The sequence below is a fragment of the Ranitomeya variabilis genome, chromosome 2, assembly GCF_051348905.1.
Source record: "Ranitomeya variabilis isolate aRanVar5 chromosome 2, aRanVar5.hap1, whole genome shotgun sequence".
Taxonomy (NCBI): domain Eukaryota; kingdom Metazoa; phylum Chordata; class Amphibia; order Anura; family Dendrobatidae; genus Ranitomeya; species Ranitomeya variabilis.
Window position 1 is genome coordinate 813,230,316 of NC_135233.1, and position 18,376 is coordinate 813,248,691.

Here is an 18,376-nt window from a genome sequence, read left to right on the forward strand (position 1 = left end):
TGTATTCAGGGACCCGGCTGAAATAGCCCCTAGAATACAGTCTTGTCCGGTGAGGAGATTGCGTGTATGCATAACCACTGACTGCTATCAGTTCGGCAGTAAGCTTGTGCTCCAGTGAGGCTAACAGGGTGCAGTGCTTTCCTTTCACGGCTACTCTGTGAAGTAACAGAGCTAGTTTATATCGCCAAACAGTGCCACCATTAGCTAGCAGCAGGTTGCTCCTGCACGGTGGACCCCGGGCTGCGAACGCACCAGTTATAATAAACGTCTATATTTACCTGGTGCGTTCCGCTAGCCCTAACAGTATACTAGCGCAAGGGTCTGGCTAGTAATGGCGGACAATCAGCATTTACAGTGGTACATCCAGCAGCTGGAGGGTAGGTTGGCGGCTCTTGAGTGTACAACCTCAGCTGTGGATGTTACCGCAGTCGCTGTTCAGGCTGCAAGTGTAGCTGCAGCCAGTTTGTCCTCTGCCACCGCTGCTCTGACTTTATCCCATCTCCCGCTTCCAGAAAAGTTTGCTGGTGACACTAAGCTATGTCGGGGATTCGTGAGTCAGTGCTCAATACATCTAGAGCTTCTGGCTGCACGTTTCCCTACGGAACGGGCGAGAGTGGGATTTATTTTATCCCTTTTGTTGGGCAGGGCGTTGGAGTGAGCAACGCCGCTGTGGGAGCGTAATGATCGTGTGGTGCAGAGTGCTCCTTTCCTCCTGGACGCTTTGAAACAGTTCTTTTTGGAACCTCGTTTCACCCATGATACTGTACTTAAATTGTTGGCAATCGTCCAGTTTGCCATCCAATTCCGGACTCTGGTCTCTGAGCTGGAGTTGCTGGATAAAGTCCTTATCCCGGTGTTCTGGAAAGGACTGACAGACCATGTGAAGGATGCCTTGGCCAGCAGGGAGATTCCCGCCACACTGGAGGAACTCATTTCTATATCTACCCGCATCGACCTCCATTTTAATGAGCAGAGGTTAGAACGGACCCAGTGTAGGCAGAGGTTTCGGCTGGCTCCTACCTTCTCCAGCCCTCTAGAATCTCCTGTTCAGGCACCTGACACCCATGAGGCCATGGAGGTTTCTCGAGTGGGAACCAAGTCTCGGATGGCTCAAGTACCCATGGTTTGTAAGAATTGCCAACAACTTGGACATTATGCCAATAAATGTCCATGGCTAAAGTTGTGGGGGTGTAGGGCTGGTTAAAGTTTTTTGTGGGCCCAGGAAATGCAGACTACATCACAGCGATGGAGCAGGGAGAGGTAAGTATTTCAACTTTGCATGTGCTGTGATCCTGAGCAAGAAGGGGGCCCACTCATTCGCATTGGCACTGGCACAGTGTCCCTCAAAGTACGGCGGTGTGTTTGACAGCGGTGGCGCCTCCCACCGGCAGAGACACTTTTGTGTACTATGAGGGGCCCTGTGCCAGTGACGTCGCCAACAAGTATGCCCCCCCACCTGATGAAGGAACCTGCACTTTCATCTGCACCTTCGTCTTTGTCACCGTGTAAAGTGTTATAGGATGCGGGAAGGGGAACCTGACTTTCAGCAGGGTCAGATTTTGGCTGTGTAGAGTGGTCTGGGTCAACGTACCAGCAGACTCATCTAGCAGTGGCTGGGCAATGGGCAGGATGAGGAGGAAAAACAGAGATAGAGGCCCAAATAATAAAGTAGGCTAAATGCAGTTCAAAATTGGTAACAGGCAGCATTGCTTTGTTCAGTGGAGGAAAACTGTAATGAATGGCAGACACAGTTAGTAGGCCCAAGTAATAAAGTGGGCCAAATGCAGTTCAAAATTGGTAACAGGAGTAAACAGGTGGCACTGCTTTGTTCATTGGAGGAGAACAACAAGCAGCGGCAGATACCTTTAGTAGGCCCAACCAAACAAGTAGGCCAAATGCAGTTTAATATTCGACACAGGATGAAAATTGAGGCTCAGCTTTGTTCAGTGGAGGAGAAAAGCACGGAGCGGAAGACACCGTTAGTAGGCCCAACTAAACAAGTAGGCCAAATGCAGTTTAATATTCGAAACAGGATGAAAATTGAGGCTCAGCTTTGTTCAGCGGAGGACAATTGTAAGGAGTGTCGCAGACAGACTTAGTAGGCCTAAAATAAAAAAGTAGGCTCAATGCAGTTCAAAATTGGTTACAGGCATACACAAGCGGCATAGCTTTGTTCAGCGGAGGACAATTGTAAGGAGACACAGTTTGTAGGCCCACATTAAAAAAGTAGGCTCCAAGCAGTTCAAAAATGGAAACAGGAGTAAACAGGCGGCATAGCTTTGTTCAGTGGAGGACAGCTGTATTGAGTGGCGCAGACAGACACAGGTAGTAGGCCTAAAATAAAAAAGTAGGCTAAATGCAGTTCAAAATTGGTAACTGGAGTACACAGGTGGCATAGCTTTGTTCAGTGGAGGACAGCTGTATTGAGTGGTGCAGACAGACACAGGTAGTAGGCCTAAAATAAAAAAGTAGGCTAAATGCAGTTCAACATTGGTAATTGGAGTAAACTGGTGGCATTGCTTTGTTCAGTGTCGAAAAATTGTAATGAGTAGCAGACAAAGTTAGTAGGCCCAAATAATAAAGTGGGCTAAATGTCTGTCAAAAAATTGTTCATAAGTAAAATGGTGGCATAGCTAGGTACAGGGGTGGGCTCCTCTGCTGAGTAGCAGACAGTGGTAGAAGGCGCAAAGTATTACCTGGTCTAAATGGAGGCCAGGGCCCCATATATTTTAACTATAATCTATCAGTTCAACAAATTTATATTGGCAGTGCCATTGAAGGCTTTAAAAGCACAGACTACACAGTGGTGGAGCAGGGAGAGGTAAGTATTGCAAGTGGTAGAGCACTGTTTGAGCAGGGGGGAACACTCTATCATGGGCAGCGGTACTGGCACAGGGCCCCTCATATTATGACGGTGTGTCTGATGTTGGTTGTGCACCACCACCATCAGAGACACTTCTTTGTACTATGAGGGTCCCTGTGCCAGTGCCATAGCCCAAGAGTGGGCACACCCACCTGTCCAGGCAAACGGCACTCGCACGGATGCTTGCGCCAAGTGGTGACCACGGCCCTGTGGGGGGAGTCAGCCCATTTAGGGAGGTAAAAAAATGGCCTATGGTGGACATTCAGCAGCTGCAAATGGAGGAATTGGAGCAGTCAGTAAGAGGAGGCCAAAAGCAAGACATTTTTCAGGCAAGCTACGTGTCAGCAGGGGAAGGTGGGGCCAAATAATTTGAAATCCATGATTGGTTCATTTTAATGAAGGTTAGATCATCAACATTTCAGAGCCAGACGTGTCCTTTTTTCGGTCAGTATAGAACCAGCAGCACTGAAGACTCTTTCTGATAGCACACTAGCAGCAGGGCATGCGAGCTACTGTAATGCATATTCTGCCAATTCAGGCCAGGTGTCTATTTTAGGTGCCCAGTAATCAAAGGGGAATGACCTGTGAGGGAGAACATCAATAAGGGAGGAAAAATAGTTCGTAACCATACTGGACAAATGCAGTCTCTGTCGCTTTGAATTGATGCAGAAGTACCTGTCATGTCTGTGGTCATTGCAAAATCTGTTATGGACCTGGTGGTTAGGTGCACCTGGAATGACCTGATGGTTAAACTAGAAGACAGGACGAGCTATGGGAAGTGGGAACTCTGCTGACCGCAAATCCTAATCCTATAACACACACACTAGAAATAGCTGTGGAGCGTACCTAACTCTCCCTAGACGCCTCTTCACAGCCTAAGAGCTAACTACCCCTAAAGATAGGAAAATAAGCCTTACCTTGCCTCAAAAAAAATTCCCCAAAGGTAAAGGCAGCCCCCCACATATATTAACTGTGAGTTAAGAGGAAAGTCACAAACACAGGGATGAAACAGGTTTCAGCAAAGGAGGCCAGACTTACTAGATAGACTGAGGATAGGAAAGGGATCTATGCGGTCAGCACAAAAACTACAAAAAGCCACGCAGAGTGTGCAAAAAGACCCCCGCACCGACTCACGGTGCGGAGGTGCCACTCTGCAACCCAGAGCTTCCAGCTAGCAAGGCAATATCATGTTAGCAAGCTGGACAAGAACTTAGCAAGTACTAAGAAATATATTCAGTGCAAAATGAACAACAAATGAACTAGCAGGGACTTAGCTTCTGCTGGAGTAGACAGGTCATTAGAAAGATCCGAGAGAGAGAGCTGAACCAGTGCTAATACATTGACAGCTGGCATGCAGTAACGATCTGAGTGGAGTTAAATAGAGAAGCCAGCCTAGCCGCAAACGAGGGCAGCTGAGGAAGCGACCTCAGAACCAGCAGCTCCACTCACAGCCACCAGAGGGAGTCCACAGACAGAACTCGCCGAAGTATCATTCATGACCACAGGAGGGAGTTCAAGAACGGAATTCACAACAGTACCCCCCCCTTGAGGAGGGGTCACCGAACCCTCACCAGAGCCCCCAGGCCGATCTGGATGAGCCAAATGAAAGGCACGAACCAACTCGGCCGCATGGACATCGGAGGCAAAAACCCAGGAATTATCCTCCTGACCATAGCCCTTCCATTTGACCAGGTACTGAAGTTTCCGTCTCGAAATACGAGAATCCAAAATCTTCTCCACCACATACTCCAACTCCCCCTCGACCAACACCGGAGCAGGAGGGTCAACGGAGGGAACCATAGGCGCCAAATATCTCCGCAACAACGACCTATGGAACACATTATGGATGGCAAAAGAAGCTGGAAGGGCCAAACGAAACGACACAGGATTGAGAATTTCAGAAATCTTATAAGGACCAATGAAACGAGGCTTAAACTTAGGAGAAGAAACCTTCATAGGGACATGACGAGACGACAACCAAACCAAATCCCCAACACGAAGTCGGGGACCAACACAGCGACGGCGGTTGGCGAAACGTTGAGCCTTCTCCTGGGACAATGTCAAATTGTCCACTACATGAGTCCAAATTTGCTGCAACCTGTCCACCACAGAATCCACACCAGGACAGTCCGAAGGCTCAACCTGCCCTGAAGAAAAACGAGGATGAAAACCAGAATTACAAAAAAAAGGTGAAACCAAGGTAGCTGAACTGGCCCGATTATTAAGGGCGAACTCAGCCAATGGCAAGAAGGTCACCCAATCATCCTGATCAGCAGAAACAAAGCATCTCAGATAGGTCTCCAAAGTCTGATTAGTTCGTTCGGTTTGGCCATTTGTCTGAGGATGGAAAGCCGAAGAGAAAGACAAATCAATGCCCATCTTAGCACAAAAGGACCACCAAAACCATGAAATAAACTGGGAACCTCTGTCCAACACGATGTTCTCCGGAATGCCATGCAAACGAACCACATGCTGGAAAAATAGTGGAACCAAATCAGACGAGGAAGGTAATTTAGGTAAGGGTACCAAATGGACCATCTTAGAGAAGCGATCACAAACCACCCAGATGACCGACATCCTTTGAGAGACAGGGAGATCTGAAATAAAATTCATGGAAACATGCGTCCAAGGCCTTTTCGGGACTGGCAAGGGCAAAAGTAACCCACTGGCACGAGAACAGCAGGGCTTGGCCTAAGCACAAGTCCCACAAGACTGCACAAAAGAACGCACATCCCGTGACAAGGAAGGCCACCAAAACAACCTAGCCACCAAATCTCTGGTACCAAAAATCCCAGGATGACCAGCCAACACCGAACAATGAACCTCAGAGATAACTCTACTAGTCCATCTATCAGGGACAAACAGTTTTTCTGCTGGACAACGGTCAGGTCTATCAGCCTGAAACTCCTGCAGCACCCGCCGCAAATCAGGGGAGATGGCAGACAGAATCACCCCCTCTTGGAGAATACCAGCCGGCTCAGGAACTCCCGGGGAATCAGGCACAAAACTCCTTGAAAGGGCATCGGCCTTCACATTCTTAGAACCCGGAAGGTATGAAACCACAAAATTGAAACGGGAGAAAAACAGCGACCATCGAGCCTGTCTAGGATTCAACCGCTTAGCAGACTCGAGATAAGTCAGATTTTTGTGATCAGTTAAGACCACTACGCGATGCTTGGCTCCCTCAAGCCAATGTCGCCACTCCTCGAACGCCCACTTCATAGCCAACAACTCCCGATTGCCAACATCATAATTACGCTCAGCAGGCGAAAACTTTCTAGAAAAGAAAGAACATGGCTTCATCACAGAGCCATCAGAAGATCTTTGAGACAAAACAGCCCCTGCTCCAATCTCTGAAGCATCAACCTCGACCTGAAAAGGGAGCGAAACATCTGGCTGACACAACACAGGGGCCGAAGAGAAATGATGTTTCAACTCCCGAAAAGCCTCAACGGCCGCAGAGGACCAATTCACCACATCAGCACCTTTCTTGGTCAAATCAGTCAACGGTTTAACAACACTAGAAAAGTTGGCGATGAAGCGACGGTAAAAATTAGCAAAGCCCAAGAATTTCTGAATGCTCTTCACAGATGTAGGCTGAGTCCAATCATAAATGGCCTGAACTTTAACAGCATCCATCTCGATAGTAGAAGGGGAAAAAATGAAACCCAAAAAGGAAACCTTCTGAACTCCAAAGAGACATTTAGACCCCTTCACAAACAAAGAATTAGCACGAAGAACCTGGAACACCATTCTGACCTGCTTCACATGAGACTCCCAATCATCCGAAAAGACCAAAGTATCATCCAAATATACAATAATAAATCTATCCATATACTTTCGGAAGATGTCATGCATAAAGGACTGAAACACAGATGGAGCATTAGAAAGCCCGAATGGCATCACCAGGTACTCAAAATGGCCCTCGGGCATATTAAATGCTGTTTTCCATTCATCGCCCTGTTTAATATGCACCAGATTATACGCCCCTCGAAGATCTATCTTGGTGAACCAACTAGCCCCTTTAATCTGAGCAAACAAATCAGACAGTAGAGGCAAAGGGTACTGAAATTTGACCGTGATTTTATTGAGAAGGCGGTAATCTATACAAGGTCTCAGAGAACCATCCTTCTTGGCCACTAAAAAGAACACTGCTCCCAATGGTGACGACGACGGGTGAATATGCCCTTTCTCCAAGGACTCCTTTATATAACTCCGCATAGCGGCATGTTCCGGCACAGATAAATTGAAAAGTTGTCCCTTAGGAAATTTACTACCAGGAATCAAATTAATAGCATAATCACAATCCCTATGAGGAGGTAGGGCACTGGATTTGGGCTCATCGAATACATCTCGGTAATCCGACAAAAACTCAGGGACTTCAGAAGGAGTAGAAGGAGAAATTGACAACAACGGAATGTCACCATGTACCCCTTGACAACCCCAACTGGACACAGACATTGATTTCCAATCCAATACTGGATTATGGACCTGTAGCCATGGCAAACCCAACACGACCACATCATGCAAATTATGCAACACCAAAAAGCGAACATCTTCCTGATGTGCAGGAGCCATGCACATGGTCAACTGAGTCCAGTACTGAGGCTTTTTCTTGGCCAAAGGCGTAGCATCAATTCCCCTTAATGGAATAGGATACTGCAAGGGCTCCAAGAAAAAACCACAGCGCCTGGCAAACTCTAAGTCAATCAAATTCAGGGCAGCGCCTGAGTCCACAAATGCCATAACAGAGTAGGATGACAAAGAGCAAATCAGAGTAACGGACAAAAGAAATTTAGGCTGTACAGTACCAATGGTGACGGACCTAGCGAACCGCCTAGTGCGTTTAGGACAATCAGAGATAGCATGAGTGGGGTCACCACAGTAAAAACACAGCCCATTCTGATGTCTGTGTTCTTGCCGTTCAGCTCTGGTCAAAGTCCTATCACATTGCATAGGCTCAGGCCTCTGCTCAGAGGACACTGCCAAATGGCGCACAACCTTGCGTTCACGCAAGCGCCGATTGATCTGAATGGCCAAGGACATTGATTCATTCAGACCAGCAGGCGTGGGAAACCCCACCATAACATCCTTAAGGGCTTCAGAAAGACACACTCATTCCATTGAGTAAGCACAGACCACTTTCTAAACTTCTGGCAATATACCTCCGCTTCATCCTGACCTTGACACAAAGCTAGCAAGATTTTCTCTGCCTGATCCACAGAGTTAAGTTCATCATAAAGCAATCCAAGCGCCAGAAAAAACGCATCTACATTAAGCAATGCAGGATCTCCTGGCGCAAGGGAGAATGCCCAGTCTTGTGGGTCGCCACGTAACAAAGAAATAATAATTTTTACTTGCTGAATGGGGTCACCAGAGGAGCGGGGTTTCAAAGCAAGAAATAGTTTACAATTATTTTTGAAATTCAGAAATTTAGATCTATCTCCAAAAAACAAATCAGGAATTGGAATTCTAGGCTCTAACATAGGATTCTGAACTACATAATCTTGAATGCTTTGTACCCTCGCAGTGAGGTGATCAACACAAGAGGACAGACCTTGAATGTCCATATCTACACCTGAGTCCTGAACCACCCAGAGGTTAAGGGGAAAAGAAAGACAAAACACACTGCAGAGAAAATAAAATGGTCTCAGAACTTCTCTTATCCCTCTATTGAGATGCAGTAACACTTTGTGGGCCAGCTGTACTGTTATGGACCTGGTGGTTAGGTGCACCTGGAATGACCTGATGGTTAAACTAGAAGACAGGACGAGCTCTGGGAAGTGGGAACTCTGCTGACTGCAAATCCTAATCCTATAACACACACACTAGAAATAGCTGTGGAGCGTACCTAACTCTCCCTAGACGCCTCTTCACAGCCTAAGAGCTAACTACACCTAAAGATAGGAAAATAAGCCTTACCTTGCCTCAGAGAAAATTCCCCAAAGGTAAAGGCAGCCCCCCACATATATTAACTGTGAGTTAAGAGGAAAGTCACAAACACAGGGATGAAACAGGTTTCAGCAAAGGTGGCCAGACTTACTAGATAGACTGAGGATAGGAAAGGGATCTATGCGGTCAGCACAAAAACTACAAAAAGCCACGCAGAGTGTGCAAAAAGACCCCCGCACCGACTCACGGTGCGGAGGTGCCACTCTGCAACCCAGAGCTTCCAGCTAGCAAGGCAATATCATGTTAGCAAGCTGGACAAGAACTTAGCAAGTACTAAGAAATATATTCAGTGCAAAATGAACAACAAATTAACTAGCAGGGACTTAGCTTCTGCTGGAGTAGACAGGTTATCAGAAAGATCCGAGAGAGAGCTGAACCAGTGCTAATACATTGACAGCTGGCATGGAGTAACGATCTGAGTGGAGTTAAATAGAGAAGCCAGCCTAGCCGCAAACGAGGGCAGCTGAGGAAGCGACCTCAGAACCAGCAGCTCCACTCACAGCCACCAGAGGGAGTCCACAGACAGAACTCGCCGAAGTATCATTCATGACCACAGGAGGGAGTTCAAGAACGGAATTCACAACAAAAATCACTTCACAACCAGGTCATAAAACCCCTCTGTCCAATGTCACTTCTGATTTGTGCACCTCTAACACCTCTGCCATGTTGCCCCTACAGCTCGTGTGAGAACCATCACCGCCACTGTGTGCTGGGAATGCCTGAACCAAACAGTCTGCAAGAGTTGATTGTTTGGTAGCCAATATTTGCTCAACGTTCTCATGTGGCATGATATTTTGTAATTTTCCTTTATATCGTGGATCCAGGAGGCAGGCCAACCAGTAATCGTCATCGGTCATCATTTTGATAATGCAGGGTCCCTTTTTAGGATATGCAAGGAATACTCAGCCATGTGGGCCAATTCACTGCTTGTGCTGGGTTGAGGAGCACTGTCTTGCAAATGAACATTACTTGTCTCCCGCAAAAAACCTGTGCCTGACCTTGCAACGCCACCAGTTCAGTTTCTATTGCCCCACTGAGAAGCATCCTCCTCCCATAAATATTCATCCCCATCATCCTCCTCCTCCTCCTCTTCATCCACCACCTCGTCCAGGAGGGTTCCCTGAGCAGACAATGGCTGACTGTCATCAAGGCTTCCCTCCTCCTCAGCTGCAGACGCCTGCTCCTTAATGTGCATCAAACTTTGCATTAGCAGACGCATTAGTGGGATGCTCATGCTTATGATGGAGTTGTCTGCACTTACCAGCTGTGTGCATTCCTCAAAACACTGAAGGACTTGACAGAGGTACTGTAGCTTCGACCACTGGACACCTGACAACTCCATGTCTGCCATCCAACTGCCTGCCCGTGTATGTGTATCCTCCCACAAATACATTACAGCATGCCTCTGTTCGCAAAGCCTCTGAAGCATGTGCAGTGTGGAGTTCCACCTTGTTGCAACGTCGATTATTAAGCGGTGCTGGGGAAGATTCAGCAATCGCTGATGGTTCAGCATACGGCTGGAGTGTACGGGTGATCGGCGGATGTGCGAGAAAAGTCTTCGCACCTTCAGGAGCAGGGCTGGTAACCCCGGATAATTTTTCAGGAAACTCTGCACCACCAGGTTCAAGGTGTGAGCCAGGCAAGGTATGTGTTTCAGTTCTGAAAGGGCTATGGCAGCCATAAAATTCCTTCCGTTATCACTGACTACCTTGCCTGCCTCAAGATGTACACAGCACAGCCATGACTGAGTTTCTTGCTGCAAGAACTCGGCCAAAACTTCCGCGGTGTGTCTGTTGTCACCCAAACACTTCATTTCCAACACAGCCTGCTGACGCTTACCCCTAGCTGTTCCATAATGGGACACCTCATGTGCAACACTGGCAGCTGCGGATGGAGTGGTCATGTGACTGTGCTCTGAGGACAAGCTTTCGCTTCTGCTGGAGGAGGAGGAGGGGTGGCGAATGCCTACAGCCAACTGTTTCCTAGACCGTGGGCTAGGCAGAACTGTCCCACTATGGCTGTCCCCTGTATACCCTGCATCCACCACATTAACCCAGTGTGCCGTGATGGACACGTAACGTCCCTGGCCATGCCTACTGGTCCATGCATCTGTTGTGAGGTGCACCTTTCTAATGACTGATTGCCTGAGTGCATGGACAATGCGGTCTTTGACATGTTGGTGGAGGGCTGGGATGGCTTTTCTCGTAAAGAAGTGTCGACTGTGTAGGTCATAGCGTGGTACTGCGTAGGCTATCAGGGATTTGAAAGCTTCGCTTTCAATCAACTGGTAGGGCATCATCTCTAAAGAGATTAGTCTAGCAATGTGGGCGTTCAAACCATGTGTACGCAGATGAGAGGATGAGTACTTTCTTTTCCTAACGAGAGTCTCTTGTAGGGTGAGCTGCACTGGAGAGGTACATATGGTGGAACTAGCGGTGGTGGTGGTGGTGGACATGGCGGATTGAGAGAGGGTTGGTGAGGCTATTCTTGATGTTGACCTAGATACAGTGTTTCCTACCAAAAACCTTGTGATTCCCTGACTGCTTCGGCCTTGCGACGATACCTCCACATTTGCTGCTGGTGGTGTCCTAACTGGTGGGCTTACAGTGAGGGAAGCAATGTAGCGTTGCTGACTACCTTCATTCTGAGCAGGTGCACCAACGGTACGGGACATTTGGTAGTTAGTCCAGGCTTGCAAGTGCATGCTGGTTAAATGTCTACGCATGCACGTTGTATTTAAATTTTGGGGATTCTTCCCTCTGCTAAAGGTCTTTGAGCATTTCTTACAGATAACTTTGCACTGATCATTCGGTTCTTGGTTAAAAAATTGCCACACTCCACTCTTCCTACTATGCAATACCTTTTCAGGCATTGCACGCTGTGCTACTTTTACCGGATGGCCACGCTGTCCTAAAACAGTTTTTTTGGTTGACAAACGTTTTTGGCCTGAGACGGGCCTGCCTGATGAAAGCTGTTGTGATGTTGATGGCTGCTGCGGATCATCCTCCTCCGCTTCTGAGCTACTGTCAGTGGCACCCTCTTCCCCCAATGGCTGCCAATCTGGGTCAACAACTGGGTCATCTATCACCTCCTCTTCAATGTCATGTGCACCTTTCTCTGTGTCACCGTGTAAGGTGCTATAGCATTCAGGACGGGGCACCATAGTCTCATCAGGGTCAGTTTCTGGCTCAGTACACTGCGAGGTCAATGTAGTTATCTGAGTCAATGGAACAGCATAGTAATCTAGCTGTGGCTGTGCATCAGTGCACTCCATGTCTGATTCATCTTGTAATGGGCTGTTAACAATTTCCCTTTCTAACCCAGGCACGGTATGTGTAAAGAGCTCCATGGAGTAACCAGTAGTGTCACCTGACCCATCCTTCACTTTTGGTTTGGGTGAAGGACACAAGGAAACGACTTGTTCCTGACCTGGAGCATCCACTGACGACTCGCTGCTTTTATATTTGGAACTTTCTGAAGAGGAGGCGAAAGAGCTAGAGGCTGAGTCAGCAAGGAAAGACAAAACTTTTTCCTGCTGCTCCGGCTTTAAAAGCAGTTTTCCTACTCCCAGATAAGGGAGCCTTCAAGGTCTTGTGTAGCCAGACGATGACGCTGGCTCAACATCTCCAGCCCTAGGTGCTATTTTGCTTTTGCCACCACCACCACCATCATCATTACTAGCTGCCAACGACCGCCCACGGCCTCTTCCACCAGACTTCCTAATTTTTGGGAAAATGTAACCAAAATAACAACCGTTATATGGTACTGTAAAACAAGGTAGAAGGTGTATCTAAACTTGTTGAGAATTTAAATCTCCCTTTTTTGGGGGTGAGACTGCACCCAAACTCAGGCCCAGAGTATTACACTACACAATGTAAGTGGCAGAACGTGGCTGGCAGATATACGACAAACAGAACTGACGTAGATCCATTTAGTGGCAATTTAAATCTCCGTTTTTTGGGGGTGAGACTGCACCCAAACTCAGGCCCAGTGTATTTTACAACGCAATGTGAGTGGCAGAAAGTGGCTGGCTGATACACCACAAACTAAGAGGACTGATGTATATCCATTTTGTGAGAATTTCAATCTTACTTTTTTTGGGGGACACAGAACCCAAACTCAGGCCCAGTGTATTTTACAACGCAATGTCAGTGGCAGCAAGTGGCTGGCTGATACACCACAAACTAAGAGGACTGAGGTATATCCACTTTGTGAGAATTTCAATCTCACTTTTCTTTTTTTTGGACAGAAGCCAAACTCAGGCTCAGTGTATTTTACAACGCAATGTGAGTGGCAGCAAGTGGCTGGCTGATAAACCACAAACTAACAGAACTGACGTATATCCACTTTGTGAGAATTTCAATCTCACTTTTTTTGGGGGGAGACAGCACCACAACTCAGGCCCAGTGTGTAACACAACGCAATGTAAGTGGCAGCAAGTGGCTGGAAGATATCTGAAAAAATCCAAGGACTTATAAGGCAGCCGAATAAGCTACAGAGCTGATGCAAAAAGATATAGCCTCCACTGTCCCTGCAAAACAAAGGTGGTTTTGGACAGTGGAAATCGCTACAGCACAAGTGGTTTGGGGGTTAATCTTCCCTCCCTAACTATATCCCTGCTTCTGACAAAGCTGCAACAACCTCTCCCTATGCTGAGATCAGCAGAAGTAACATGGCGGTCGGCGTGCACGCCCCTTTATAGCCACTGTGATGCCGCAGAAAGCAAGCCAATCACTGTCATGCCCTTCTCTAAGATGGTGGGGACCGAGACCTATGTCATCACGCTACCCACACTCTGCATCCTCCTTTATTGGCTGAAAAATGGCGGTGAAAGCGTCATATGAAACGCGACTTTGGCGCGCAGATCGCCGACAGCATGGCCAATCCCACAGTGGAATCGGGTCGGGTTTCACGAAGCCCCGACTTTGCCGAAAGTCGGCGATTTTTGAATTTGTCCGATCCGTTTCGCTCAACCCTACACATGACCATGTGCTTTTATTTTCCACTTTTTATATTAGTTATTTTAATTGTCTACTTTAGATATCATTCTCCACATGACCAATATATTGAGGATAGGACCAAAAGGAATAATATAAAAGGAGGAAGGGTTCCAGAAAGAGTCTCCAACAACCACTTGGTTCCATATATTCAGGATCGTCTTCTCAAAACTATTCCTTCTGCACAACAGATGGATGTAATAATTTACTTGGCTCACCATCTCATTAAACCAAATTTTCTTCCTAAACATACTCAACTTGATGTAATTGCACAAAATCTACTTTTTCCACATAAAGGAGTGTATAATGGACTTTTTTAGACACAGCAAAAATTGACCAGCTCCATATGAAAACTTAAAAATCTTTCTAGACTTGTCAAAAAATACTTTGAATGTGAAGAAATCATTCAGAGAAATAACTATATAATGGCATGTAAAGGTTTGGGCACCTCTGGTCAAAATTACTGTTATTGTTAACAGTTAAGCAAGTTGAAGATGAAATTATCTCTAAAAGAAGGAAAGTTAATGACACATTTCCTTTGTATTTTAGGCAAAAAATATATATTGTAATTTTTTTTCATTTTAGCAATTACAAAAAGGAAAATGGCCCAATACTAAAGTTGGCGCACCTTTGGAGATTTAGGCTACTTTGACACTAGCGTCGGTACGGGGCCGTCGCACCAACGCATACTGTGAAGAAAATGCCCGACGTTGGCAGCGGAAGCAGTCTTAAGACGCTTCCGCTGCTTCATTGTAAGGTACGGGGAGAATGGGGCGGAGTTTCGGCCTCGCATGCGCGGTCGAAAATGGCGGTCCCGACGCACAAAAAAACATTACATGTAACTTTTTTTGTGGCGGCGGTGTGCCAAAACACGGTGCAACTGTCGCACGACGGTTGCGACATGTGGCACTGCGTCTCAATGCGTCGCTAATAAAAGTCTATGGAGAAAAAACGCATCCTGCAGACAACTTTGCAGGATGCGTTTTTTATCCATTGTGACGTACAGTGCCCGACGCTAGTGTGAAAGAGGCCTTATGCATTCAGATAACTGTGAACAAGGCTTCAGACCTTATTTAGCCTGTTAGGGTTATGACTTGTTCACTATCATTGTGTGGAGAGCCCGGGTGATAAAAGTTTTACAGCTTTATAAAAAAAAATACCTCTTTTAAACTTGTGCCAAAAAATAGCAGCTATAAGTTCTTTTAAGCAGCTGCCCGTTTATTATAGATAGCATACCTATGAGAGTCTATGGGACTGTTTACACATTAGACAGGTACACTCCTTAACCCACCTGAAAAAGCACTAGATATAGCAGTAAAAAATGAACATATGTATTGCAATGTAAAAACAACTTTCTGTGCATATGTTCAACTTTTTGAGCTTCATTTAACAGTTTCAGGTTTCCAAAAAAGCAAAATGGTTCAAAGAAGTTACCTGACTATTTCTCAGGTGACTTCCAAGTAGCTGAAGAGTCAGTTCAATACATATTTATTAAAAAAAAACTGATGGTCAAAGACGTCACAAAAAACATCCAAAATGACACTGCAAAAGACACTTCAAGGAAAAAACGCCAGTGTTACCTGAAGTGTCTTTTGATTTAAAAATGTCGTGGGTTGCACATATCTAAAAGATGTCATGTGCTCATATAATAAAGCATATCAACTGCCAGGTATGATGGCTGCTTTTATAATCTTACATTATAAAAAAAAAAATGAAAATAGAATTAAAAAATCTACTGTATAATCAGAATACAGATAGTGATTTAAAAATTAATACGTATTAATATTTGATTTTAATTAGTAAAAAATTATATACAGTGTAGGTGATACATTCACTTTAAATGCACCAAGTTACTTAGTTGCTCATGACTTTGAAAGTAATCTTATGACATTTCTTTAACAAAAATGACATAAATATATGAAAATGTTTTAACATGGTCATGAAAATTCATGACCTGTATCCTGACTGGACATAAAAAAGATGCATGAGAATCGGCGTAAGTTGTAGAAGACAAGTTCTGTATTGATGTATTATAAAACAAAAATGACATTCTCACAATATAGATGGCAGAGCTAACAGTAAAATATTAATGAATAATCAATGCTGTTAACAAAATATAGCCGATTCCTCTAGAACATTAGTTTAGAAAAAGGTTTCATTTAACTGTGATTAATGATGCAGAGAAAAAAGGTTTGTTGTTGGAATGTGCAAAATCTCAGAATTTGTACGACCTTGGACAAACAAATTTGCTAATATGTGTCATATAGTTTGCACAAAATGTTACAATAAATTGCCAGATTTGTAACACATGTACAAAAAGAATTTACCATATGGAAGACAATGTAAAGCATATTTGCATTATCATTTATGTTGTTTAATGAAGTTATAGACACCGGGTGTCATTTTCTTAAAGAGAACCTGTCACATGCTGAACAAAATTAAAGAAATTACCTTGCAACAATCCCTGAGCTCCCCTGATTCTGCTGCTATTTTGTATTTTGTTCTGTGCTGCTCCAATTTAGAGATATTCACATTTATTGCTTTTGGCACGAACTATGAGTTTCTGCAGGCAGTTCCAGAGGCATTTCTTCAGTTTTTTCTGGAAGCATGTGCTTTCACCTCTACATTGCAGACTGTCAATCACAGCTCGGCAGCTGATCTAGGAGAGTCGGACCCTCCCAAACTGTGATTGGCAATGTCTGAGTGAAAGTGGTGAAACCATTATCCCCCAGAGAAGACTGAGACTGCTAGAATGCCAAGCTGCAATTGGCAGCGGCTAGGAGAGAGATGTTCAAGCACATGCACCTAGAGAAGTCTCTGAAGAAATGACCAGTTGAACTGCAAGCAGAGATTTCACATATCGCACTCCAAGAGCAATAAATGTGAACATCTCTGCAATGGAAGCAAAGCAGCACAAAACAGAAAAAAACAGCAGAAACATGGGCAAAGGGCAAGCAGTAGCCATATTAGAATTTTGCATAGATAAGCGTTCAGAACTTCAGAGTGCACCGTTTATTACGCATAATAATAGAAAACAGCATAAGGCCACATTCACAGGTTCAGTATTTGGCCAGTGTTTGACATCAGTATTTTTTACTCAGCATTTTTTTTCTTCACACATTGCAAACAGGGAACACAGCTTGTTATCTATCTGTCTTAATTTTCTATAATGGATAAGCAATATTTTTTAAAACACAAAAGATAAATCTCCATGTTCCAAGAAATTTAAACTTAACTGTCTACCTGACAAAGTGTTGTTCATGTTGTGAGTAAAATTGTTTTTTTTTGCACACTTCCTTGTTGTAATAGCCCAATATTCCAATATTAAACCCATACACACCATGAATGCAGTGGCTTGTTCCAAGTGCTTGATTTTGGACATGAATCTACCCAGCTTTTATTGTCGGGCCCAGGGGTGTAACTTTTTATTTTCGTTTTAAATCTTTTGACAAATATTTTAATTTTTGAATACCAATTTAAAAGTCAAATTTAGCAGTCATAAATCCCACATGTTCCTTTATGGACATGAACCTAAATGTAACTACTTAGTAATGTAATATTTTAGGGTCTTTTTTCTATATCAAGTTTGTCTTTTATTTCTCATAGTCACTCTATTGTCTGTATTTATATCAGGCTGTCTGGACCTGGTATATATTGTTTTGTCTCATCCTGCAATGTGTAATTCAGTGGCCTGCTTTATTGAATGTGCTGCTGGATTGAATGGCTGTTTCTAAGAAATACCCTTATGCATTTTTATACATTGTGACTAGCCACTTGGTCTGTCTTAAAGGGCTTAAAGTCTTGCATTTGGTCACAACTATAACTTTTATATCAAGGGCCATTCTTGTCACTATACCTAGGGGTATTTACCTGGTGATGTATATTTAATTGACTATGTTGCCTTTTTGTATACATTGCATTTGCTTTGAATAAGGGGTGTACACTGACAGTGAAGGGCCCTGTGCAGGACTTGTCTGGGCCCCCTATCAATCCACACCCATAAACACACACATTTCCATGTATATTCACATTAAGCACAATATAATAAAAAGCACATACCCATTTACACATTTTTATTGTACATAGTACATATATGCACAAAAGCATATCTATACCGTATATACTCGAGTATAAGCCGACCCGAGTATAAGCCGACCACCCTAATTTTGCCACAAAAAAACTGGGAAAACTTAATGACTCGAGTATAAGCCTAGGGTGGGAAATGCAGCAGCTACCGGTAAATGTCAAAAGTAAAAATAGATACCAATAAAAGTAAAATTAATTGAGACATCAGTAGGTTAAGTGTTTTTGAATATCCATATTGAATCAGGAGCCCCATATAATGCTCCATAAAGTTTATGATGGCCCCATAAGATGCTCCATATTAAAATATGCCCCATATAATCCTGCCTAAAGATCAATAATGGCCCCATAAGATGCTCCATAGACACATTTGCCCAATATAATGCTGCACAAATGTTGATTATGGCCCCATAAGATGCTTCATAAAGATATTTGCCCCATATAGTACTGCACAAACCTTGATTATGGCCCCATAAGATGC